Source organism: Salvia hispanica, chromosome 1 (assembly GCF_029641045.1).
Source record: "Salvia hispanica isolate PSC_SH4W2 chromosome 1, Shi_PSC_v1, whole genome shotgun sequence".
NCBI classification, from domain to species: domain Eukaryota; kingdom Viridiplantae; phylum Streptophyta; class Magnoliopsida; order Lamiales; family Lamiaceae; genus Salvia; species Salvia hispanica.
Genome location: NC_142692.1, coordinates 60,540,444 through 60,567,449, shown reverse-complemented (window position 1 = coordinate 60,567,449; position 27,006 = coordinate 60,540,444). Strand labels below are relative to the sequence as shown.

The 27,006-nt window shown below is 39.0% G+C and overlaps 1 pseudogene; it reads left to right on the top strand.

The window, feature by feature from the left end:
* LOC148934291 (uncharacterized) overlaps positions 1-27,006 on the top strand; it is a 116,923-nt pseudogene that overhangs the window by 54,860 nt on the left and 35,057 nt on the right.

The following is a 27,006-nucleotide window of genomic DNA, read 5'->3' as shown; positions in this document are numbered from 1 at the left end:
GGAGCTTAGTGGAGCAAGAACCGAGGTGGAAGAGGGTGGAGTAAGAGGAAGATAATCTATCCTTGTAGCTCTTTGGTTTCTATACCAAATTAGACTACTTCCAAACTTGTTAACTAGAGTTAGTAGGATGAATGGTGTAGTGTAGGTGTGTGTGTTGTCACTCTCACATATGTAAGCATGTGCAATTTGTATCTCCAACATTCTTGTATTTTTATTCCTCAAAGTAGTTATCTAATAGAAGTATAGCCTTTACTTTTATCCTTGAAATATAAATTTCCTTGCACTTTAATTCCATAAGATATAAGAACCAACCATAGCTTAAGCCTCTCACTTAAGATTAAATAAAACATCACAAGAGCAAAATTAAATTCAATCATCTTTTCATCCAATTTTTTTTTATATTCCAAATATTTGTGCACGATAACTCGTGGTGTTACATTCTACCCACATTAACAAAAATTTCATCCCAAAATTTGGTTACGTCCTTACACCGTTCTCCATGTTCTCATTCATCTTATTCCAATTCTCCTATTTTGTTTTCTTATTCGTGGTTTTTCCTAACACAACTTTACTGAAGGAATCAACCAATTCCTCAACTATTGCGCCCCTCGGCCAAAAATCACTTTAGGTTTCTCTTCATTTCTCCAATCAAATTCCTCGATCTTCTCCTTTTGAGTCCTTTCTCATATCTACTCCATATATTCTCATTGTTTTTATTGCTCAGGAAAGCAATAATGATCTTGGAAATTATTCCATTAAGTTCGAGGTCGAACCATGTTCTAGAAGGCATGCATCCTAAAGCACTCTATGTTCTCTGAGAAACGTCTATGTTCTCTAGTCTAAAGGCCTCACAATTTGAAAACTCGACTCATAAGAGACATCCTGTTCTTTTCAAACTCTCTGACTGAAAGTAAACATTATCAAAGAAAAACTTTCCAAGGTAATTCTGTTAGCTGGTAATTCGGTGCTAGTTTCTGCATGTTTTAAGCTTTCGGTTCTGTATTTGTCATGACCGCACTTTCTAAGGATAGAAAGCCCAGTTGATCGCGACTAGGGGAGGATGAAAGGAGCGGGGAAGAAAGGGGAAAACTGTGGCACAACTGTACTTGAACTGAAATAACTTGGAATATATGAATCAGAGTGCATGGTACAAAGAATGTAAACTAGACTTTTACATTGCAGCAAAAGAGTCAAGAGCAGATGACATCGTGTATGGAGACACGACGCATCCAAGTACTATTCCATCGAAGGGTCTTCGTCGACTGTGCTCATCACCGCCCGCCGTCATCACTACTCAACCTGCACATTTTTTAAAACATATGCAGTGCTGAGTACTTGGTGTACTCAGTGGACACGTGCCGAAATATATTTTACTAAAAACTGGTTTTGTCAAGTCACTCCTGAGTAAACTCGGGGTTTTAAGTAAAAGATCCGAGAACACTAAATCATTTTCCTTGTCATTATCAAAAGCGATCTGCCGTTCAATTTTCTTGGAACAATGTCGTATCTGAACTAACTCCTGGTGAAACGAAATTCATGAAACTCCTGGTGAACGAATTCACGAAACTCCTGGTGAAATCGATTCACAAACTCCTGGTGAAACGAATTCACTAAACTCCTGGTGAACGAATTCACGAAACAACTGGTGAAACAGAATTCACGAAACTCCTGGTGAACGAATTCACGAAACTCCTGGTGAAATGAATTCACAAATTCCTGGTGAAACGAATTCACTAAACTCCTGGTGAATGAATTCACGAAACTCCTGGTGAAATGAATTCACGAAACTACTGGTGAAATAACTAATTCACTAAACTCCTGGTGAAACGAATTCACAAACTCATGGTCTAGTAGGGACATCGCCCTTGCTAGACAATCAGATAGGCAAAGTTCAAAACAAAACATGGCTTGACATAATTTTCAACAATTCCTTTGCTCATAAACAATTTCGACTAAAACTCATTTTTCTATCAGTCAAAGCCGATCACAATATCAACGAAGGCTGATAGTTCACAAGCACCCGTAAAGCAACACATAATGTCACATAACTAAATAACATCACTTTCACTTGATGTAAATAGCACTCATCATAAAATATTGCTCATAAAACTGTAATAACAAATTGTACTTTTCATATCACCTTGGCACTCTCATAAAAACTATACTTTAAACGTAAAGGCAGCAATCGTATCTTAAATAGAAAGCCCACGTAAAATACTTCTCTCACTGTAACTTTAACAAAAAGCCCACTGATAAGTCGTATTCTAAGCCTTGGTTACTGGTTAGTATGTCGTGATATGCATGTATTATCTGCAAAACAGTTGCTTAAGTGTGCAGGATTAAGGGACCAAGTCAATAGGAGACGGTTTGGATGCCGCAGGTGAAAAGAGTGCAAGAAGGGTGCAATACTGACCAGGATGCATGCCAGAGAAAAGGCTCGAGATGGAGAAGAAGGATAGCTGGCATGATCAATAACAAGGGGCAGAAAAGTCAATTCGCAAAGGATGTCTACCCTAAAAGCAAGGGCAAGCCTCCCTATAAAAGAAGCCACTTGGAGAGAGAGAGAGTTCGGAGTTCGAAAGTCCAACCACCACACTTAGTTAGAATTCTCTCTAGAAGATTTGTTCCTTCAGCATTGTCCAGTTCTTCTCATTCCTCGCCACAGCCATGGTCACCTGACGTCCAGAAGTCTGCCGGAGAAGTCATCATCCCACCATTCCAGCCAGTCCAACCACCACACTTAGTTAGAATTCTCTCTAGAAGATTTGTTCCTTCAGCATTGTCCAGTTCTTCTCATTCCTCGCCACAGCCATGGTCACCTGACGTCCAGAAGTCTGCCCGGAGTGGCAAAAACAATCGTTACTCGCTTTCTAGTTTAATCTTTACTTTCTTTCTTCGTTGGATCTGTTGCAAACGTTACTCCTTGTTGCCTTTTGAAGTATTTCGTTATGATCCAAATATTTTAAGTTATGAAGTTTCTTTTTCGCATGTCTCTTTGGTTTGAATATGCTTCGTTCTGCCTAGGAAAGTTAGATCTAGTTATCGCTTTTAATTTCTAAGTGTGTGCATGTGTTTTCATTTGAGTAGGCTAGATCTGGAGTTGTTGATCGAAATTTGTAGCTATGTTTCAGTTTAAGTTTTCGTGCATGAGTTTCCTGTTCCGCGTAGTTATTACCACCTTGCATGTCAGTCAGTAGAAGTAATCTGCATTTGCAGCTGTTCATCTTAAGTTGAGCATTTTTATTAATGGATCCTAAGTTTGAATTTATGAATCTGAGTTTAGTTATGGAGTTTGTATTCATATGATTTTTGTTAATACTTGGTGGAGAAGAAAACATCACAATCTACTTTTGCTTGGACCACTTTTACTTTTGGATTACTTTTTGCTTTTGTCTTTAACTTTTCAGTTGTACTGTCAGAAAGCCAACCAGCCACCAGATATGCCCTGTTGTCTAAGTTTCCCCATTTAGTAACTGTTTACTCTTCACACCTCTGAGATACTTTGTTCCCCATTTCCACGAACACAACCACATGTCGGTCATTTTCACGCCTACTAGTCAGTAGAGTACCATCTTTATTTCCCGCCTAGGTAGAACCTCAACCCCAAAAGCGTGGTAGCTAAACAAAACCACCCAGGAATATCACCACAGTTATCCGAACGTGTCCATCCTCATGGGATTCGACCCTTACCTTCACTATACTAACCAGTAGAAGTGGGTTGAGGAAATTTATTTGATAGCATACCAGGTTCCGGTCGTCGTGTCAACGACTCATCTAGGTTGGGATTCTCATCCTGATCAGTTGGACGCACTCCTTTAATTTAACACACCTGACACCCGAAAACCAAAAAGGAGACTATCAAAATGGCGCCGTTGCCGGGGATGGATGACGTTCATATTTGTTACTGTGTGTGATTTTTTGGTGTATATATTGTTTATAATTTTCCTTTTCTTTTTATTTTCAGTTTATGAGAAGTAGCTCGGCTCCTAGCCAGTGGAGACCGAGGATACTTCCCCAAGGAACGATACTCGTGACCACTCGTTCTGGCCTGTCGACAGCACTGTCTGACCTAGGCACGAGTAGCGACGAGGAGAAAGAAGACATAGAGTACCAACTCCCGGAGCTTCCACTCCAACCAGTAAGAGCACTAGTGAGAATGGCTGACCAAGGTGAGGACGACCCAGATCTCGCAACGCTTTTTGCGCATGCCGACGGAGATCCCCCACAAGCCATAGTGGTCACCCCAGGCCAAACAACCTGTGATGTAAAACCCCACGTTATTGCAATTCTGCCAACGTACTGTGGGAAGAGTTACGAGGGACCCTACGAATTCTTAATGAGTTCTGCAAAATCTCTAAGGCGCAGAGGCGGCCAGCAGGAGCAAGCGAGGATGACTACAGACTGAAAGCCCTACCGTTTGTCCTAAAGGGAGAGGCCAACACCTGGTTCATGCGCCTTCCAGCCAACTCCATCAACACATGGGCCGATTTCAAGTCAGCTTTCCTAGCTGAGTTCTTCCCTTCTTCAAAGCCAAGTGCATTGAAGAGGAAGATATCATGTATAAGGCAAGAGTACGATGAGACCCTAAGCGAGTATTGGGAGAAATACATGAGTCTTCTGGGGTCATGCCCTAACCATCGCATGAAGGAGATAGAGGTGCATTACACCTTTTATGAAGGAATGAACAAAGAAGCGAATGATCTGGTGAATTCATCGTCCGGAGGTGATTTCACACAGTTGAGGGTCAGTCAAGTCAAGAAGGTCTTACGTAAACTGTTGAATGCGAAAAAGACGTACGACAACACAAGGGATGGGTACAGCAGAGAAAGAGTGGCAAGTGCTTCGGCTACTGACCAGGAGGAAGGGATGGATCTGAAAATGGAGGAATTGAAGAAGGAGTTGCTGACGACAATCAAACAGAATACTCCACCACCTTCTCCGACTGGTGGCAAAGAGGCTCCAGAGCGACCATATGATCAACCAAACGACCTACCTGATGTAGAGCAAGCTAATGCCGCAGGGTACTACAATTCTAATGGGAATTGGATTCCGGGGAAGCAGAGGGACGCACCATGGAGGGATCACCAAAACTTCCGATGGGGAGATGGAAATCAGAATCAGAACCAAAATCAAGGTCAGAATCAGCCCAACCCCCACTCGAACCAAAACTTCAACCGTGGCCCAACTAATCCTGACCACCAGTCTAACTGGGCAGGAAGGAACCAGCAACCTCAGAACCAAAACCCCCAAAACCAGAATCCGAACCCAGCATATGTACCCCCCCACCAAAGGAACTACCAAAACAACCAGAACCAAAACCAGTCCTATAACCAAAACCAAAATCAGTTTCATGGCCAAAATCAATTCCCAAACCATAACCAGAACCAACACAACCACGACCAGTACAACCCTCCTGCCAAGTATAATCAGTACCCACCGAACCAAAACCAGCAAAATTCCCCGAGTTACCAGGAAAACCCACCACCCCATTACAACCAGCACCAAGGTTCAAATCAGTTCCATTACCCAAATAGGTCAAGAAGGTCTATGGAAGACATGATGGGAGAGATGCTCGCTTCGCAGCAGAGTATCAAAAGTGACTTGCAGTCCAATAATGAAGTAGTGCAAGGGATGCAAAGCTCCCAGAAGGAGCATAGGGCTAATATGGATATGATGAACAAACAGTTAGCCCAACTCGCAAACTCGGTGGGCGAAATGAAAGGGAAATCAGGGAAACTCCCGTCTACAGTCCATGTACCTGAAAAGGCCAATGTGAGTAAAATCACACTGCGGTCCGGAACAGCCTATAATGGACCTCAACTCAGAAACCCTATTGGGGAGTCTAGTGGAGCAAGGATGCTGAGCGACACCGTCTCAGTGGAAGAGCTCAAGAGGCCTCTGCCTCAGATAGAGGATCTGTTTTTTCTAAACGAGGAGCCTACTAGGAAAGGAAAGGAGGAAGAACCACAATCTAGAAACGAGCAACCTGAAGAAACAATACGTCGGGACCTCAAACCCAGGAGGCACCAAAGGAAAGTCCACAAAGGCTTGTTGAAGAGGCTAAAGGGGAAACCCTTACGAAGAGAAAGTCCACAAGAATGTAACCTCGTGGATTTCATGTCAATCTTTTGGAAGCTGGATGTCACCATACCATTCCTCCAAGCTATGAGACTACCCCCGTTGGGGAAGTTTATCAAAGAGTTCATAGCCGGGAAGGCCCAGGAGGATGGAAAAATCATGGTGGAAGGGATAACTTCAGCTATTGTGCAGGAGGAACTACCACCCAAGAGAGCCAACCCAGGTATGTTCACTTTACCCATAACAATTGGAGATGTAAAAATCGAGCATGCAATGTGTGATCTGGGAGCATATATCAATGTTATGCCTTTATCCATTTATAATCGGTTGAAGGGGGTAAAGTTGTCAAACACTAGGATGTTGATCCAACTGGCTGATAGGTCATGTATAATTCTTGAGGGTGTGTTAGAAAACGTGTTGGTCAGAATACAAGACTTTACTTATCCTGCTGATTTTTATGTGATTAAGATGAGCGAACTAAAAGCTAGGGAGTCTAGCGGGATATTGTTAGTGAGACCATTTTTAAGAACAACTAAGACAATTGTAGATATGGCTGAGGGGACAATATGCATTGACTTTAATGGTGAAAAATTAGTTTTTGACATCAATGAAGCCATGAAAAAACCGATAGATTCTGAAAATCTATGCTATGGTGATGTTATTGACCCCCTAGTCCAAGAATTTCTTGAGACCGAGTTATTGCAGGAGAAGCTCCAAGCCTTGATGTGCATGCAAAGGCTGATGTGGAGGCAGCTGCATGGTGTGATCTGATCAGTAACCAAGGGTTAACTGACGAGGAAATAGAAGAAGCAATCAGGGAATTCTGTCAGTAGTCGGAAGTCGCGGGAGCCGAGGGGGCTTATTTACCAACCAGTATGGAAGAAATCTCAGATGGTGAAGTAGAGCAAGAGGGGGATTCTACGAAAAACCCTCTACCTATGGACACACTACCCCCACAAGTGGAGCTGAAGAAGTTGCCAGTGAACCTTAAGTATGCCTACCTCGACGAGGAAGACTCGTTCCCTGTGATCATTAATAGTGGGCTAACTGAAGAGCAAGAGGCAAGGTTACTGACCGTGCTGAGCAAAAATAAGAAGGCTATTGGATGGAGCCTTACAGACTTGGTGAGGATAAGTCCAGATGTCTGCATGCACCATATTAGGTTGGAGGAATGAGCCAAAGCACATAGAGATTCGCAGATGAAGGTGAACCCCAATATGCACGAAGAGATACTGAAGGAGATCTTGAAGTTGCTCTCGTTGGGCATCATATATTCGGTACCCGATAGTGAATGGGTCAGTCCGATCCATATGGTCCCCAAAAAATCCAGGATCCAGGTGGTTAAGAATGAGAGGAATGAGCTAGTGCCCACCAGACTGGTCACTGGATGGTGAATGTGTATAGATTACCGCAAGCTGAACACTGCAACCAGGAAGGACCATTTCCCCCTGTCATTCATCGATCAAATGCTTGAGCGACTGGCTGGGAGGAAGTACTTCTGTTTTTTGGATGGGTACAGTGGCTATTTCCAAATTTACGTGAACCCCGAGGACCAGGATAAGACGACGTTTACCTGCCCGTTTGGAACCTATGCGTACAGACGCATGCCCTTCGGCCTATGCAACGCCCCTGGCACATTCCAACGCTGCATGATGAGCATATTCTCGGATTTGATAGAAGATTGCATAGAGATCTTCATGGATGATTTCACGGTCTACGGAGACTCTCTCGACTCGTGCTTACAGTGTTTGGATGTCGTGCTAGCAAGATGCCAAGCAAGGAATTTGGTTTTGAATTTCGAGAAATGCCATTTTATGGTTACAGAAGGGATTGTCTTAGGGCACGTGGTGTCGGTAAAAGGAATCCAGGTGGACCAAGCCAAGGTAGACGTCATATCCAAGTTGCCTTTCCCTACTGACCAGAAGGGGATAAGAGGTTTTCTGGGGCACGCTGGTTTTTATCTGAGATTATCAAGGATTTCGTTAAGATCGCCCAACCTCTTACCAGACTTCTCCAGAATGAGGTGGAGTTCGTTTTCGACGAGCATTGCAAGGCTGCCTTTAACCTCCTCAAGGAAAAGTTGACATCTGCACCAATTATCCAGGCTCCTAATTGGGATCACCCCTTTGAGGTAATGTGCGATGCTAGTGACTATGTCGTGGGAGCCGTACTGGGTCAGAAGATCGATGGGAAAAGGTACGTGATATTCTATGCATCTAAGACCTTGAATCAAGTCCAACGGAACTATGACACCACCGAGAAAGAGATGTTGGTTGTTGTTTATTCGTTCGAGAAGTTCAGGCAGTACCCATTAGGATCCAAGGTCATCTTCTATACTGACCATGCGGCCATTAAGTATCTCATTGCAAAGAAGGAGTCAAAACCCCGACTGATCAGATGGGTACTTCTATTGCAAGAGTTTGATTGGGAAGTAGAAGACAAGAAGGGAGTCGAAGACAAGGTAGCAGACCATTTGAGCAGAATAGTGCAAGAAGGGAACAGTGAAGATGTGCATGATCGATTCCCAGTCGAGCATTTATGTGAGGTGATTTTCTCCGCAAGGAATATCGATTGGGAAGAAGTAATGAGGCTTACTAGTCAGGATATGACAACCAAAGGGAAAGAGAAGATAGGTCAGGAATCCTGGTTTGCAGACTTGGCCAACTATCTAGTGACGGGAGAGCTCCCAATGGTGCCAAACGTGATGAGGGCTCGGAGGATGAAGATCAAGAGTAAAGCAAAGTATTATATCTTGGACGATCCATACTTGTGGAAGGCAAGGGCCGACCAAGTTATAAGGAGATGTGTTCCTGACTGGGAGCAACGGGATGTACTAATACACTGTCACTCCTTGGCATGTGGAGCGCACTTCGGACCAAGGAAAACTGCAAGGAAGGTGCTGGATAGCGGATTCTATTGGCCGACTCTAAACAGGGATGCATATGAGTTCTGCAGAGGCTGTGACTGTTACCAACTGACCGGTGGGATCTCCGCAAGGAATGAAATGCCACAAGTTCTAGTGATTGTTTGTGAAGTGTTCGACATCTGGGGCATGGACTTCATGAGTCCTTTTCCCTCATCTTACAGGAATTCCTACATCCAGGTGGCAGTCGAGTATGTATTGAAGTGGATAGAAGCCAAGGCCACGAGCACTTGTGAATCCAAGGAGGTCGCTAAGTTCCTCAAGAGTCATATATTCAGCCGATTTGGGATACCAAGGGCAATCATATCCGATCAAGGAACTCATTTTTGCAACCGTACAGTCGAAGCCTTGATGAAAAAGTACGGGGTCCATCACCGCCTATCTAGTCCTTACCACCCTCAAGCCAATGGGCAAGCGGAGATCTCAAACATAGAGATAAAAAGCATCTTGTAAAAGACAGTCAACCCCTCCAGAAAGGATTGGAGCACAAGGTTGGAAGATGCTCTGTGGGCGTATCGAACAGCCTACAAAATGCCTATAGGGATGTCCCCATACCGTATTATTTTTGGGAAGATGTGCCACTTACCAGTGGGAATTGAGCACCGAGCGTACTGGGCAGTTCAACATGTTAACATGGATGCTAGAGCCTGTGAGGAGGAAAGGAAGCTGCAACTACAGGAGCTGGAAGAACTCATATTGGAGTCATTTGACTCAGCCATGTGGTACAAGGAGAAAACGAAGATGTGGCACGACAAAAATCTTAGGACCAAGGATATCCAAGTTGGCCAGAAAGTACTACTCTTCCATTCGAGACTGAAGCTAATGCCTGGGAAACTCTGGTCAAAATGGGCAGGACCTTACATTATCTCCGCACTACGTGCTAATGGAGCGGTCGAGATTTCAGGGAGTATCCCTAATTCTGAACCTTTTGTCGTAAATGGGCATAGGTTGAAAATATATAGGGAAAATGCAGAGATGTGTGTAGTGGAAGAAATTCCTACATTTTATTAGCGTCTAATGACCAGTAGGAAAGGGATTTGGAATTCCACCTGGCCAACTTTATATGATTTGTGCTTATTGACCAGGTAGAATGTCAAATGCCCTTTGTAATGATGTAAATATTGTGAATATTTAGTAATTTAATTTTAAGTAAGTAGGAAAATATTAAAAATACCAAAAAGATTTTCGGATCTTAAATATTAATTTGGTGAAACTCTAAATTATATTTAAGAGTCCTTTTATTGCTTTATTTCTATTTTTAGCTAATTGAGAGGGAGATATCGAGTGAAATTTGTGTTAGAGTTTGTATACTAGAAATCACGTTTCGAGTGATTGAATACTGTAAAACTCTTATTTTATTTTCCAATGAATAAAACAGATTATTTTTGTCAAAATGTTGTTATGTTTTACATTTAATGGATGTTAATGCATGTTTAAATGTATAAGTTAACTTTTTTTTTTTAATCAAACACCTTCCCGGTGGAGGGTTAAATAGGACCCTCATCCCCTATATATCATGCTAAAAAGGTATTACAATCAACCCATCCCGAAAGTGGACGGGCTTAAATCAAGGTGGATGCATCAAAATAAAACTGCAATCCCCTCCAACATGACCAACACAACAACAATCAAGAAAGAAAAACACTCTATCGTCTAAACCTAAAGTTAGGCATACCAAGCTGGTCCAATCTTGCAAGAGCTTTCACCCATCCCGGGACCGCATCTGCCTGAAACCTCGTTAAGGAGGTACACACTTTTCCCAGATCAGCTAAATGATCGGCTGCCTTGTTTCCCTCCCTTCGGATGTGTGAAATTTTCCAAGAAATATCCTTGATAGCTATTCTTATCATTACGATTTCATGCCTCAACTTTGCTGGCCCCAAATGTCCTTTACTCAGCATGGAACATACCACCTCCGCATCGGTTTCAATCCAAATCTGCTTGCTGTGGGCCTTAGCCACCGGGATTCCTTCCAGCATCGATTTCAACTCAGCTTCCAATCCTGAGTCCGCTACCAAAGGAACACAGAAGGCATCCAATATCTCCCCTAAATGGTCGCGGATCAGACCTCCACCCCCCGCGCTGGTCCTGCCCCTGCAAAAGCCCCATCTACGTTTAGTTTGATCCATGGCCAGTCCGGAGGTTTCCACTCTATCTTTTCCACCCATTTGATCCTAGGCTCTCTCATCGCTATCTGCATCAGATCCATCCTTGGTTCACACCCCCTCCAATGTGCCGGTCCCAGATGTCCAGCCCAAATCAAAATTTTCAAATGCATCTCCACCCTTTTGCAAACATTCTCCACCTTGAACATTCTTTCTCGGTGCACACACCCATTTCTTTCCGTCCAGATATACCACATAATTAAACACGGGATGAGCGCACAAATATGAAGTATATCCCTAATATCCAAGTGCCTATGCCACCAACGTAGTCTACCTTCCAAGTTAAGACCTGGACCCCAATAATTCGGGACATGAGGGAACCATTTCACAAAGTGGTTCTAAAATATCTGAAGCTGCCTCTCCATTTACAAACAGGTGAAGTCGAGTTTCCTCCTGTGACATCTCGCAACACCTACACTTTGACGCAAGGGAAACACCTCGCCATTGAAGTTTCGCATCTACTGGGATTCTGTTGGCGCCAGAGGAAAACCGACAGGGTGGGTGAAATCCCTTTGCTCCAAATGATGTTATATACTCCAAGTGGTTCACCTCTATGACGTAGCAGCTCCCAGGCCGAGGCAACCGTGAAGTTTCTATTTGACGTCAAGTTCCATCTACAGATATCTCTTACTGAATGATCGATGGGGATAAGAAGGATCTCTTCCACCACCTCTCTTGGTATGCCCCACTCATCCATCAAGTTAGAAAGTGTCGCCTCATTCTAGCCTGTGTCTGTCCAGAACTCCTCCACTCGAGCAAAATCAGGCGCCCCTTCCCTTGAAAGAAGGGAGGAGACCGGTTTGTCTTTTACCCAAGTGTCATCCCAGAAACTCACTTTACCATCCCCCAACATCCAACTAATGAAGCTCTGGCATTTCACCCCTGCTTTGTACATTCTTCTCCAGATGGGGCTGAAACGGTTTGAACGGGAAATTGCCAGGGAGGCCGAGATCGACCAGTACTTTCTATGCATGTATTTTGCCCAAAGGGAGCTCTTTTCTCTAAACCTCCACCAAAGTTTAAAATTCAAAGCTTCCACAGTGTCAGCCATACGTCTTAGCCCGAGACCCCCTTCATCTGTAGGCCGGTAAGAATCATCCCATTTGATCCAGTGAGTCTTCGCTTTAGTGTTGCAAGACCCCCAAAAATATCTGGCTAAAACCTGTTCCATCAGTTTAAGAGCCCCTTTTGTCGGTTCTAGTACCTGAAAGATGTGGATTGGGATGGCCTCGAGAACACTCTTAATTAATGTAAGTCTTCCTCCAAAAGATAAATGTCTATGGCACCAACTGTGAAGCCTTGCCGAAAGTTTATCCCGAATGAACAAGAATAAACTTGTCTTCTTTTGACCTCGAAATATCGGAACACCAAGGTAATTGCATGGGAAACTTCCTTGTTGGAAACCTCCAGCCGCCTTCACTCCCTCTGCCCACTCTTCATGTTTCTTATCAATATAAAAGCAGCTTTTATCTTCATTAATTTTTTGACCAGAAACCTCCATATAGTGTTTGAGACATCCTTTGAGTTTCCGGAGTGTAGCTCTTCTAGCCTGTGTAAAGATAATAATATCATCTGCGTATGCAAGGTGAGACACTCCCATTGTGTATCTGGCAGTGCAAAATCTCATCTCCTTCCTCCCAAGTATAAGATGATCCAAAGCTCGAGACAAATAATCTGCAGCAAGAATAAACAGAGAGGGAGAGAGAGGATCTCCTTGACGAAGCCCACGGGAGGATTTAAAGAAACCAGCCGGTGAGCCATTAATGAGAACCGAGAACCAGCAAGGATTGATACATCTCTCTATTAAACTCACCCACGTTTCCGAGAACCCCATTTTCCTCAAAACTTTCAGCAAAAAAGGCCATTGAACACGGTCGTATGCCTTGGCCATATCAAGTTTAATGACCAAATTTGGGGAAGGATTGCATTTCCACAACTCATGGAATATTTCCTTCACAAGAAGAACAATGTCACTCAAAAGCCGACCCTTAATGAAGCCGCTCTGATTTGGAGCCGTGACCAAAGGAAGTAGCGGTGACATTCTTGTTGCAATGAGCTTGGAGATTATCTTGTTTGATACATTGCATAAACTAATTGGCCTGTACTCTGACCACTTGGTTGGATTTTTCTTTTTTCGAATTAGGATTATCATAGTTGCTGCAAATCCTCTTGGCATTATGGCTCCTGAGAAAAACTCCCGCACCGCCTCAAGGACATCTACTCGAATGATATCCCAACATCTCTGAAAGAAAAGAGAAGAAAATCCATCTGGACCCGATGCGCTGTCTGCCTTTATTTCAAACACAATTTTTTTCACCTCTTGCTCCGTTGGCTCCTTTTCCAGTTCTTCCCAATTGAGCTCTGGAGGTAAAGAAGATAACAAGTCCAGGTTCGGTTCTTGAAGATGATCAATGTCTGAATTCAGCAAGTCTTGGAAAAAGGAAACTGCCGAGTTCCTGATTTCTCCATCCTCAGTGATTACTTGATCCCCATCTTCAATTGAGTGAATCCTCCCTTTCTCCCTTTTCTGTTTGACCCAACCTTGAAAAAATTTAGTGTTCCTTTCCCCTTCAACTGACCATTTAATGGCCGCCTTTTGCTTCCAAAAATCATCTTCCATTTTTAACATCAAAGTCAGCTCAGCTGCTGCCCTATTTATCTCCGACCTGTTTTCTGGCGACTGACATTGTTCAAACCTCTCAAGGGTCTCCTGAGCCTCCTCTTCTGCCCGTTTAAGTTTGTCAAAAAGGTTACCAAAGACCAGCTTGTTCCAGGATTTCAAGCCCCTCTTAACCCGACCCAGCTTGAGCTGCAGATTCACCATACCCCTCTCTCTAGTTCCCCCTTCCCAACATCTTTCTACTTCCTTCAAGAAAGAGTGGTGCCTCACCCACATGTTCTGGAATCTAAAAGTAGGCCGAATAGGCGGCCCTGGGAGCTGACATTGGATGAGCAAGGGGCTATGATCTGAAAGCACTCTCGGAAAATTAGTCACACGCGTAGCTGCAAACAAATCCGGCCAACCATCGCCTATCAAGGCCCTGTCCAACCTTTCAAAAATCTCTCCCCTGGACCAAGAAAACTGAGCCCCATCTGCTCCTAGATCGAGCAGTTGACAATCACTGATAGCATCGGCAAACTCCACCATTTCTCTTGCCCTTTTTACCCTACTCCCCCGACGCTCGTCCTCTGAAAGAAAAATATTGAAATCTCCCCTTACAAGCCACGGGAGACCCTCCATTTGAACAGCGATTTCTCTCAGTTTATCCCACATCGGGTGCCTTCCAACCCTTGAACATTTCCCATAAACAACAGACATATAGAAAGGCCCCGGAAGAGCCCGAGTGACAAAACTGGTCCTAAACCGACTTTTAAATGGTTTTAAATCGAATGAGACTATTAAAACCATCAAATTCGGTCAAAATTAAAATTGTTTAGAAATTGATGGAATTGTTAGTGTAGGACCAATTGTGATCCGAGTTGAAATATTCAGGATGCAAAAATTCAAAAGATAAAGTATAGGACTAAAATCATAAAATAAGCATATGTTCAGGATTAGTTTTACCTTCACTCTACCAAAAATAAAAGGGATACTTTCATAGGACTTCCCAAAGTGAAAAATGTCCTTATTTTTATGGGACTAAAGGAGTATAATTCAAATTTAATTTTCTGTAAATTAAAAAAAATCCAAATATGTTAACAAAAATAATATAATTAATATAAGGATTTAATTCTAATAATATTAGAATTAAAATATCCAAAATGCTCCAAAAAAAGAGCCCAATAGTTTACATACCTGCCAGCACACAACAACCCAAATAAAGAATACTCATGGCCCACATTATGCATACAAAATGGCCCACAAATAGCCCAACTACTGATCGATTAAAATAACTAGTATCATCACCCGTGCTATGCACGGGCTATATAATTTTCACTGATTAAATATTTTAATAAAATTAATAAAAATAAGAAATAAGGAATACAATTACATTAACTTTAAAATTACAAAAAAAATAATAGTATTGATTAGAACACTTTAAAACACTAATATAATATTCCACCATCCTACTCCCTCCGTCCCACATTTATAGTCACATTTAGTTAGGGCACGAGTTTTAAGGAATTGGTAGAGTGTGTAATTAATGAAGTGAGATGATAGAGTGTGTAATAAATGAACTGAAATGGAAGAGTGAGATGGTGGAGTGTGTAATAAATGAAGTGAGATGAAGGAGTGTGTAATAAATTAAGTGAGTTGATTGAAAGTAAGTCCCTTGTTGACTTTTGGGTTTTTTAATTTTTGTTTTGGTTTATTTTTGTGTTGATAATGACATTTGAGTGTAGTTTTAGTGAATAATGGGGTAAAATTTTATTTCCAAATATGGAAAATTCTAAATGTGACTATAAATGTGGGACGGACTTTCATGGCAAAATGTGACTATAAAACTGGGACGGAGGGAGTATAATAGATCATAGATGCCACACCTTTCTTTTTAGTTTGTCACAGAAAAGATGTCACATTTCCTGTTTTTTTTTTTTTTTAAATTCTCTCTCACATTAATATAAACATACTATTTTGGTTTTGCACTTAACACACAAAAAAACATCACTTAAAATCTCATGCCATTTCCGGAATGTGTCATCTATTATAGTACGAATTAAGTACTACTTCCTCCGTTCAGCTTTAGGAGTCCCGATTGAGTCAGGCACATGTTTTAAGAAAAAAATGTGTGAGTGTGTAATAAATAAATATTATAGTGGATGTTGGGACCCTTTTTTAATTGAGTGTCCAATAAATAAATGTTGTAGTGGATGTTGGGACTCACTTTTAACACTATTTTATTAGTTGTAGTGGATGTTGGGACCCACTTTTAACACTTTTTTATTAGTTGTAGTGGATATAAAGACCCACTTTTAACACTCTGTAGGCATTTTTTATTAATTTATCTTAACCGGGACTCCTAAAGTGGGACGCCCAAAATTGATCAATCGGGACTTCTAAAGCGGAACGGAGGGAGTATTAATTACGTAGAACAATAACATTTCAATGACTAAATAATTCAAAAATAAACTACTATCGATTTCACTGTTACAAAAATGAGAAATAATTTAGTTATACAAATAAAAATATTGATAAATGTGAAAAAAAGTTAAATGTATATAAAAAGAAATTTGAATGTAAATACGAACAAAATAAATATATAATATTTTTATTTTAGTTTATCCCTAAAAATTATTCCAAAATTTCTAATTTAGGAAACTTTTTCTGTCTAAGAGCATCCACATTCATTCTCTGCCAAAAGCAGATGTGGGCCCAGGCCCCCCTTTATTCATTTTTAATTCTCTACTATTCTGTAAGAGCACAATACCCACATCCACGCTCTTCCACAGGAGCATGCTCAAGGGTCTCATCATTCTATTATTCAATTTAAATACTTCAATTACTAAAAATTTTTTCACAATATTAAAATGCATTAAAAACACCCGGAATACTATTAAAAATTACATAATTAAAATCCAAAAAATTGAGATTGAGAGAGTTGTTTGGTTTAGTGTGAACTTTGTGTTGAAGTGTGGGTATTTATAGATAAAAGTGTGAATTTTGGGATAAACATAATAAAAAAAATAAATTAAAAGGGTGAAAAAATGGATATATTTCATTAGGAAGTTGAAACATCTTTTTGTTATTAAATCTGGATTTTTCATATATTTTTTTAGAAAATGATTAACCAACGGCCAATCAGAGCATTCCACGTCGGCTGCTCGTGCTCTTGCCGTCGGCACAATGGTGCTTTTGCGGAAGAGCACGTCCGTGCCGATGGCAAGAGCGCAGCGGCGAGCACGGCTCTTGCCGTGCCATCAGCACGACGACTACTCTTGCAGAAGAGCACTGCTTCGGATGCTCTTATGAGGTAAGACTCATTTTCCACTACCAATGCTTCAACTTTTATTATTTTTTATATTTTACTAATTGTGAATTAAAATTCATACCATTTAAATCTATTAATTTTTATGGGACAAAGGGAGTTTAATTAAATCCAAATAAATGTTATTCATAATTAATTGCTAATTACATCTTTTTTTTATAATTAAATAGAATATGTCAATTATTGCGTTAATATCTTTCGTACAAATACGTTTTCGGTGTTGAACAAAGTATTAATACTCCCTCCGTCTCATAAAAGATGTCACACTTGTGTGACGACACGTGATTTTAGGATGTTTTGTTTTTTATTGTTAAGTGGAAAGAGAAAATATAATATTATATTATTGTGAAAGAGATTTTTTTCTAAAAATGAAAAAACGACATCTTGAATGGAACAAAATAAAAAGAAAAGTAGGATATCTTTTATGAGACGAAGGAAGTATTATATTATACATATCATTCTCACCAAACATATTTTAAATTTAGTTGATATTTAAATAGCAACTTGAATTACTCGAATAAATTTATTAAGTCATGACATCACGGATACAAAATAATATATTTCCTCGTCTTTTAAAAATAAAAACTGTTTTTAAAAATAACATATTTTCTCTCTCTAATGAAGCGAGTCTTACTATGCAATTTCGAACAACAAAAATAAAATTATGGTTTGTTTAGAGAGAGAGAAATCCAGAATTTGTTGGCATTAGGTTGCGTCGCTATATCTTTATAGTATTAAAATCCAGGAGTAATATTTATATAAATCTCTCTCTATTAAGTATAGAAATTTAAGCTGCCTTATTAGTTATCTTGAATTATTATTCTGATTCTTCTTTCTTTCTGCTATGGTGTGGAAATATTGCTCATTCGTTCCAAGATAAGCGAAACATTTCTTTTGGGCACGAGATTTAAGAAAATAATATTTAAATAATTAAAGTCGAGAGAGTAAAGTATGAGAAAGGAAAAAGTAGAGTAGTGAAGAGAGATAAAATAGGTGGAGAAAAGAGAAAGAAAGATAAATATTTTAATAGGAGTGATAAAAAAGTGGTTAAATATATTAATTTGAGAGAGAAACTTTCTTAAAGAGGATATATGTCATCTTAATTGAGACAAATTAAAAAAGAAAACGTGTCATCTTAAGCGGGACGGAGGGAGTATCAATTAACTTTTTAAACTAAATACTGTCTACTATATCCTAAAAAAAGTAAACAGTCTGCATTAAACATATGATACTAATTAATTAGCCCATCTTGTAATGAATTGGCCCATCTCAAATACAAAAACAAATTTAATTAGCCCATGCCATTAATTATATTATACTGCTAAACCTAATTTTCTCTCTCTTCCATCGCCGCTATCTTTTTCAATCTTCCCTGTATTTTCGTCTTCTCTCTCCCATCGCCTCTATCTTCTTCAATCTTCCCTTCTGTGTATTTTCCCCTTCTATGTATTTTCCTCTTCTGTGATTTCCACAGCCACTCACTTCTCTCCTCCATTAGAGTGAAGCTTGAAAGCTTGAATTTTTTTTACCTCCAAGTCGATTCCTGCAAAAATTAGTGTAAGAAATTAAATTTACTTTTCCTATTATCTTCTCTGTTAGAGTTTGTATACTAGAAATCACGTTTCGAGTAATTGAATACTGTAAAACTCTTATTTTATTTTCCAATAAATAAAACAGATTATTTTTGTCATAATGTTGTTATGTTTTACATTTAATGGATGTTAATGCATGTTTAAATGTATAAGTTAACTTAACAAAGTCTAAGTCTTTTGTTTTAGTAGACCGGTTGTGGGCGTCGTCCACTTTAAGGTAATACGGTCAGTTCTAAACAAAGAAAAAGATGAATTTCACAACCTAGATGGAATTTGACTACCCATCGAGAAAGGTTGCAATGTCAGTCCGCATATTTCTAAGCCTTACTGAAATAAGATGACATTGGTGTGGTATAGCACTGAACGGATCTAACAGCAAGACTTGCCTTAGGCTATCTACTGAAAGGCGAGGTCTTGATAAATATTTATTTCTTAATCAATGTAGGTTAGCATTGAGCATACGGTATTGATTATGCATTACTTTGACTTATCAAATGGTGCGGGTTTTTCGTAACCCAATGATCCTGATATATTGGGTAGTGGTGATCAATATCTAGCGGTGCTAGGATTGCTATTATATTGAATCGTGCACGAGCTGAGTCTCGTTTGATAATGTCCTCAAGAGGAGCGCGAAACGAGGTTTTATTATTCGGAACCTAGCTAGTTGGAGTGTGATTACTCTATGAATAATAAATAAGTGTTTCATGCTAAGTCCACTCTTGGAATTAATAAGAAGTTAATTAATTAAGTCAATAGCAGACATTAATTAATTAATGGACATTTTAATCTTAAGCACGGGAAATGAAAGTTAAACGGAAACCCGGATTACTTATAATTTCGGATTTGGATGGGGAGAGTTCAATATTACTTCTGTAGTGGCTGCTCGTAATATTCCAATTATAACTTATATTAAATTGTGGGTTCAATTTAATTAGTAAAAAGTAAATTGGATGAGCTCATATCCAAAACCTTCCATAGATCCCTGTCTGGGCCCAAAAGGAACTTAATATAAATAGGAGAATAAAGGAGACAGAAATAACACAATTCAGATTAGTGTAATTTTCGAAAATTATAGCTCCTAGCTGTAGAGATTTTCGAAATCCCCTCCTATTCCAAAAAGGATTTCTTCTGTCTTCTTTATTTAAGTCCTAGTATTCTAGTAAGATCAGCCCACACTGATATTGGGATACAGTTCGGGAACCAGAGAGAAGATTTGTGGTTTAGTACTCAAAGCATCACGTGGAGAAGAAGCTAGCCATCTTCAATTCTTTGGAGAATTAATTAGGTATTTTTCTGCTCCGTAGAAAAGCATGTTTTAGGTTTTCAATATTCTTAAAGCATGATTAATTCAAGTTATGAGCATGATACATGTGATAATTACGCGAATAGCTTTTGTCTAAATAATCTGCTAAATAGATCTGATTATTATGTAATTGTTATTTATGCACCTGCTTCCGCTGCCGGTTCCATCAGGATCGATCCCACAGAGACGGATGCGTAATTAAATATGCTCAAGGATTTGGAAATTATTTTTGGGTTGGCTGTTGCCACGCATTTTTGGGTTGAGGAAATTAGACTAAACTTGGAATTGAAATCTGCTACGCTAACAACTAGATCTAGGCAGAACAGAAATCATGCATGTAAACTGGAAATCGAGACAATCACTAGATCTAAGAAACTATTCTAAATTACCTAGACCTGGGAAATAAACTGACGGTGGGGACCATGGCTGAAAAAAGCAGAGTACGGACGAAAAGCTGGAAAAACAACTAACTAAAGTACTAACTAACAACGACATCATCTTCTTCAAATCAAATTGCATCAAAACTCAGTAGAAACAGGTATGAAGCGTAATCGGAAAACAAAGCAGACTGGATTTAAGCAATTTAACGAAGAACAATTAGGAACTAACCTGTAACGCCCCACTTTTTCAAACCCTAATTTTCGGGTTATAAAATTTTTGCATTAAATGCCTTAAATGCTATGATATGTGGATTAATTGATGAGTGATTAATTACATGGTGTCTTTGTGACCCAATGGTCGGCTTTCCGACCATTGGAGATGGAGAACGCGAACGATCGCCGACTCAAACATCGGCTCTCAGGTTACAACAAAACCGACAACAATTGACTGTCAGAAAAACAAAATCCTAAAAGATTGGGGCTAAATCACAGTCCAGTTTCAAAAAGGTAAAATTTGTGTGTAATATACAGTACTACTTGCAAGTCTAAGATTTTTGTTCATAAACAGATTAAAATATGGAGGAATTAGGACATAATTTTACAATGGTTTCGTATAGAATCTAGCACTATTTGACTCTTTGAATCTTTTTCATACTTCTTCCATTAAATTCATAATAAATTGGCTGTTTATTTGGAATTAATGGATGCTGGCTATGTAATGTGCGTTATATCGATGACAAGTTATGTGATTGCTTGACACAGATTTGAGATTTCCCCTGGCATGATATTCCACTGCACTTGGGTAAGTAAAGGAGTAAGTATAATATAATTGTAATATCTTTTTCTTATAGTTGATCTTATCGACAATGAGAATAGCCAATGAAAAATAGAGCAACTCATTAAAAAGTGAACCCTTGGTTGATTTGGCGATGATAGATGAGGGAGAGCTTGATTGAAAAATAGTTACCACTTCATTCGGATGATCCAAGGGCTTCCCTAAGCTGAGAAGCCTTATTCTGGATTAAGTTAATAGGAAAAGTAGCTTGACTTCTTGTTCCCTGTAATGCAAAAACAGAACATATGCTAAACAGAAATATATATTTATTCAACTGGTATTTTACATTATTTAATTTATTTCCTAGTAAATTTGGTAGAACAATATACATTATAATTATAGAATACACACTCTAAACTATTGAATTTTTATCTTCAGGTACACCTTCATAGACATGAGCACACCAGACTCAGTTGATGGACCAAGCAATTGCCTGGCAGAGATTGTTAATCTAGGTGATAAAGGGAGCCATTACTTAACAAATGAACCTATGGTAAGAAAACAGATCTTGTCACATCTGAGATTTAGCTAAACAATGAAAACAAATAAATCAATGAACAGCTTAATTAACTGCTTATTTTTTTGCAAGGAATAATCTGAAGAAAAGGAGATTGTATGGAAGAAAAGAAACGTCTATCAAAATAGAAAGAAAGAGTTTACTTCAGAAATGTCACTATGGTAAGAAATATGAATTTGCCAGATCAGAGAAGCATTTCAGGATAAAAAAAATTAACAATCAATCAACATTGAAATCTAACTCCATCTTTTTTGGTCAGGGAAGATGTTGTGCATAAGAATACTTCATGGGAACAGAAGAAATGCCACCCAAAGTTTTCATAAAATAGAAGGAAGACAATCACTTCAGAAATGCTAAATTGGTAAGAAAAATATTTCAATCATTCCTCAGTGTCCTATCTGAGAATATAAAGGGTTTGATCAATCAAAATTTAATCTACTATCCATTTTTGCAGGTTATACACTGTTTACCAAAGAAATAAAACATACTTCGGATTTGAACATTGCATCATGAAGGCATAAACAAAGGTTCGTTATATGAGTTCTATGCTCAACATCTAGATATGGTAACCGTGGAATGATAGAAAAACTATGCATTGCATGATGAATAAAACGGAACAGGTTAACTAAGATATAGGTTGCAAAGAAGAATGATAAATAGCATTAAATAAATATCTGCTATAGATCTTGCAATGTTACAAAAACATATTAATGGCTGAAAAACAGAATAGGAGTATGATAGACATTCATGGATAGAAGAATCATGGAAAGAATAGAACCACCCAAAACCGAGTTGGGATATTGCTGAGTGAATGTTGGTGAGTGAACGTAGGTGAGTAATTATAAATATGAGAGAACATGGTATTTATAGAGAGATGGAAGCTGGGCCTGTACTCCCTTGAAAAAGTGTAGTTCCCATGAAAAACAAAATGATGAACGGACCTTTCAATTATTTCATTTGTCCCAGATATATTATATTAATCAAATAATACTTTCAGACACTATTTAATGCTTATAAATCTATTCTACTAATAGTGAATAACATTAGGATTTGTAAATACACCCAGGGGAAAAGATTTTTTATACTTTCTTATCCATCTTTTATATGCTACTTATCTGTCTTAATTTTAATTAGAGATAACAAATTGCAATTGAGTGATGACTAATAAAGCTTTAATGACACATAAGCTACATCCTTTACCAAACATCATATGGTTTTTTTACTTTCCTTAAACAACCAAATGCTGAACAAAAAGGCTACACAAAATTATATTACAGTCTGTCAAAGTAATTACATACGAATCTGAATACATGATGTATAAGTTAGACTTAATAATATTTGATTTCACATTTAAATCCTTTCAATACTACGTCTTTCTCCCATTTTCTTTATAGACACAAATTTCATATAAAAAAAAATCAATTCATTTACTTTTAAATCATTCTGCATTGTACAGTTATTAATTCCGGAAAAGATTGTGATAATTTTTAGGCTCTCACACTTTCTCCTGTTTTCTTCAAAAACTGAATTTCAAAATTATTTTTTAATTTATATATATGAAAGATTTTAAATATGAATGTTAACATATGAAGAATTTTTGTTCAGGGATAAATTGCATTGGAAAAAGAAGAATGGATCAGGCGTATGTGCATTGGAAGAAGAATCGAAAGTATATATATATAGTATACTATATTGCAATAGAATAGGTATTTTTTAGAAAAGTCTATTACACTAATAGTAGGCTGCATCCTAAAAAACAACAAATTCTCGGTTCATACAAACTGGTCAGACATAAGCTCCACAATGACAGAAAATAGTGTAAAAGAAAAATCAAATAATCAGCTGTAATATTGCTCAGTTTCCCGCCAAAAAGGGCAAAACTGGCATTTAAAAAAAATCCACAAAACTCTCACTTTATTTATTGATAGATTAGTGGCTCAATGATTGCCAAGATCGAAATTCTATGAATCTTAATCATAAATTTGATAGCCCTCTGAGTGTTTGCCTTAGCCACACCCCGCGCATTCCAAATCATAATGTTGTAAGTCATATTATCACAATGAAGAGATTTCCGAGGGTTCAAATCTCCCTCTCTTTTGTTTGCCATCTTCTATCAAATTCTGGGAGCCCTCTGTTAAGGCTTCTCTCTTTTCCGGAGGCTTTCCCAACTCTTCGTCCTCTATTTCTGCCTCCCAGTCAGTTTCATCCTCATATTGCTCACTATCAAAATCACCATTAGGGAGCATTTTAAAAAACTTTGGATTTGTAATGATACCTTGAGACAAAGAAACCGCCTCCCCACTGCCAAAGGGCCTTGCCAGGTACCCAGCCGACGAGCTCCCCAAACAGGATCTCCCTCCTCCTCGGCCATGGTCAAAAGAAGACGACCTCCCCAGCCCCCTTCCACCACCTCTCCCCTGCTTCCCTCGTCACCCCCAGAAAGTCTGAAAGCCCTCCTCCTCTTCTCCCTTTGTAGGCTCAGTAAAACATCCTACCTCCTGAGTCACAAGGGCTGTCGACCCCTCTCCCGTCACAGAGATCTCTAAAGAAGACTTCTCCCCCGTCACCCTCTTTGTTTCTATCTTGGAGCCGTTATTCTATTTTCCTGGCCTGCTATGATCACCATTATCTTCCCTTTGAGATTCTGGTTGCTGCCCTCTCGGATTAGGATTATTATAGTCTCTTTTCATCGGTTTTTCTTTCTTACCAGTAGCATAGCATGCCTCCGTGGAGTGACCCACATGTCTGCATTCCTGACAATAACGAGGAATCCTATCCCATATTACCCTCTGTCTGATTTCTCTTCCTTGTATATCAATCACGATTTCCTCTGGTGGTGTTTTAGATATGTCGATTTCAATGCAAAGCCTTGCAAACGATAAACGCCTTTGCGAGATAGTAGCATGATCCACTTGAATTGGAGTCCCCAGTAAGCTTCCTATAGCAAACAATGCTGATTTCTCAAACAAATGGATAGGTAGCCCTACTAGATTACACCAAATTGCTGCTATCGGAGACTCAAAGAAAGGATCGAAATCTGGAGTCCATTTGAACACTCTCATTGGGTGTCTATCAATAAACCAAACAGGCATCCCATTTGGGCCACTTAGTAATTTAGCATAATCAGATATTATCTTGAACTGAACCAGAATATGCTTCGCATTGATATAACTCCAGCTGTATTCCCCAGCAAACTTCCAGCCCAATAATGCCTCCTGGATATGTTGTGCCGAAGGAATCAAATGCGAAAATGCAACGCCCCACTTTTTCAAACCCTAATTTTCGGGTTATAAAATTTTTGCATTAAATGCCTTAAATGCTATCATATGTGGATTATTTGATGAGTAATTAATTGCATAGTGTCTTTGTGACCTAATTGCGTATGAGATTTGAGATTGAGTTGAATAGTCAACTTGTTGAAATGTTGACGTGGCTATTGAATAGTCAAAGATGGGAAAAATGTGACGTGGCCGTTGAAAGGTCAATACGTTGAGAAAATGGAGTGGAAGTGAAGAGATGATTGATCTGAATATGTGAATATTTGATGCGGAGTAATATAATTGTGGGGAATTATTTTCCTAAGGGATGAGTGAGAATTAAATAGAAGCATTAGTGAAATATGTGGAATTTTCGGCCATCATGATTATTGGAGAAGAGATAATATTATTCTTGGATTTAATTATTTTTGTTTGGGATAGTTATCCAAATTAAATCCAAAGTCCAAATACTCTATAATTCCTACATGGAATTTTCGAAATTTTCACCTTTGTTATTCATGAGATTTTCGAAAATCTCATCTAGAAAGGAGGGAGGATTTATTGGTTATTTCATTGATCCCTTATTTATTCTATTCCATGAATAAATATAAATAAACCAAAATATCCTACCATATCTTGCCAAATCTAAGAAGATATTGCATATCCTAATTAAATTAGGATTTGAAATTCAAATCCCTTTTGAGAATCAAAATACACGCCACTTTTGGCTATTAATTGGGGAGGAATATTATTATTTTCTTGCTCCGTGATATATTATTCTACTCCGTGAAATATTTGAATTAAATTATAGGCTAAATAAATAAGCCTAAATTTTCGAATTTCTCCTAAGTCTCAACGGCTTCAACGCCAACTACTCCTCAAATCTCTCCATATCTCTCCCAAATCTTTTATTTAATTAATTATTGGGATATTATTATTTGACTCTATAAATAGGAGAGAAACCCTAACCCTAGAGATCACAAAACCGGCGCCTCCCACTCCCAAAAATTTTGAAATCTTCTCTCCCACATTCTCCAAGTTTTCTTCAAGTTTTCTTCAAGATTTCTTCATCAATTGAGAAGAATTCAAGTGAAATTCAAGAGATTATTGAAGAATCAAGACTAATTCCTTGTTTCTACCGTTCGTTCTTTTGGAAAAGGTACTTTAATTATTGATCTCCTCTTCTTCTACCGATTAATCGGTATTCTTGAGTCCACATGCATTTAGATGAGTGAAGGGGAAATAAAGTGATGAAATTTGGGATGCATGGTTGTGTGTGTGTTTTTGACCGTGTGTGTGTGTGTGTGTGTGCACGCCTCGGTCGGCGTGCACAAGTGTGATGATCGTGTGCGTATGTTGTGTGTGTGGAACACTCATGCGTGACACGATTTAATGGTGATTTTGGAGTTGTTATTTGAATAAAAATAATATGCTAATCATACATTGATTTTGATTAATGATTTTGAAAATAATCGATGGGAAAAAGGGAAACGTGAGATCATGCATGATTTGAAATCAATGAATGAATCTGATTTGTGATACGCCTAATTTAAAGGTGATACTTCGCGCTCTCAGCGTGATAAACGAGGAGAAGAGAATTCTATCGAGCTAAACCTATGAGGTGGGCTTTCTTTTAAAATAAGGACATTGTCCTAAACTGATATTGATGAGAATGAAAGATGTGTTATCATGCCTTGATTTGTTTTGTCGTGCCTATCCCTCGTGGCTATGCCACTATTGATATAATCGAATTCGGATCCTTGTAGAGCCGCAAACTCTACTTGGGTTAGTGTACACCAATGTTAGACCGAGAGTCAGCGTACGGGTTGGCCGGTCTAGTGACCTGGATTGCGGCCGCATTCCTTGTCATGTAGAATGAGGATATGGTAAACGTCTATGAGAAAAATGGTTGCGCGACCGTGATATTTGAGAAAGAAGATATTTTGGTGCCTCGGGTCTTTCTAAAGTTAAAACCCCGACGGACACTTGAAAATGGCATGATAATAACTATATTTGTGATAAAACTGTT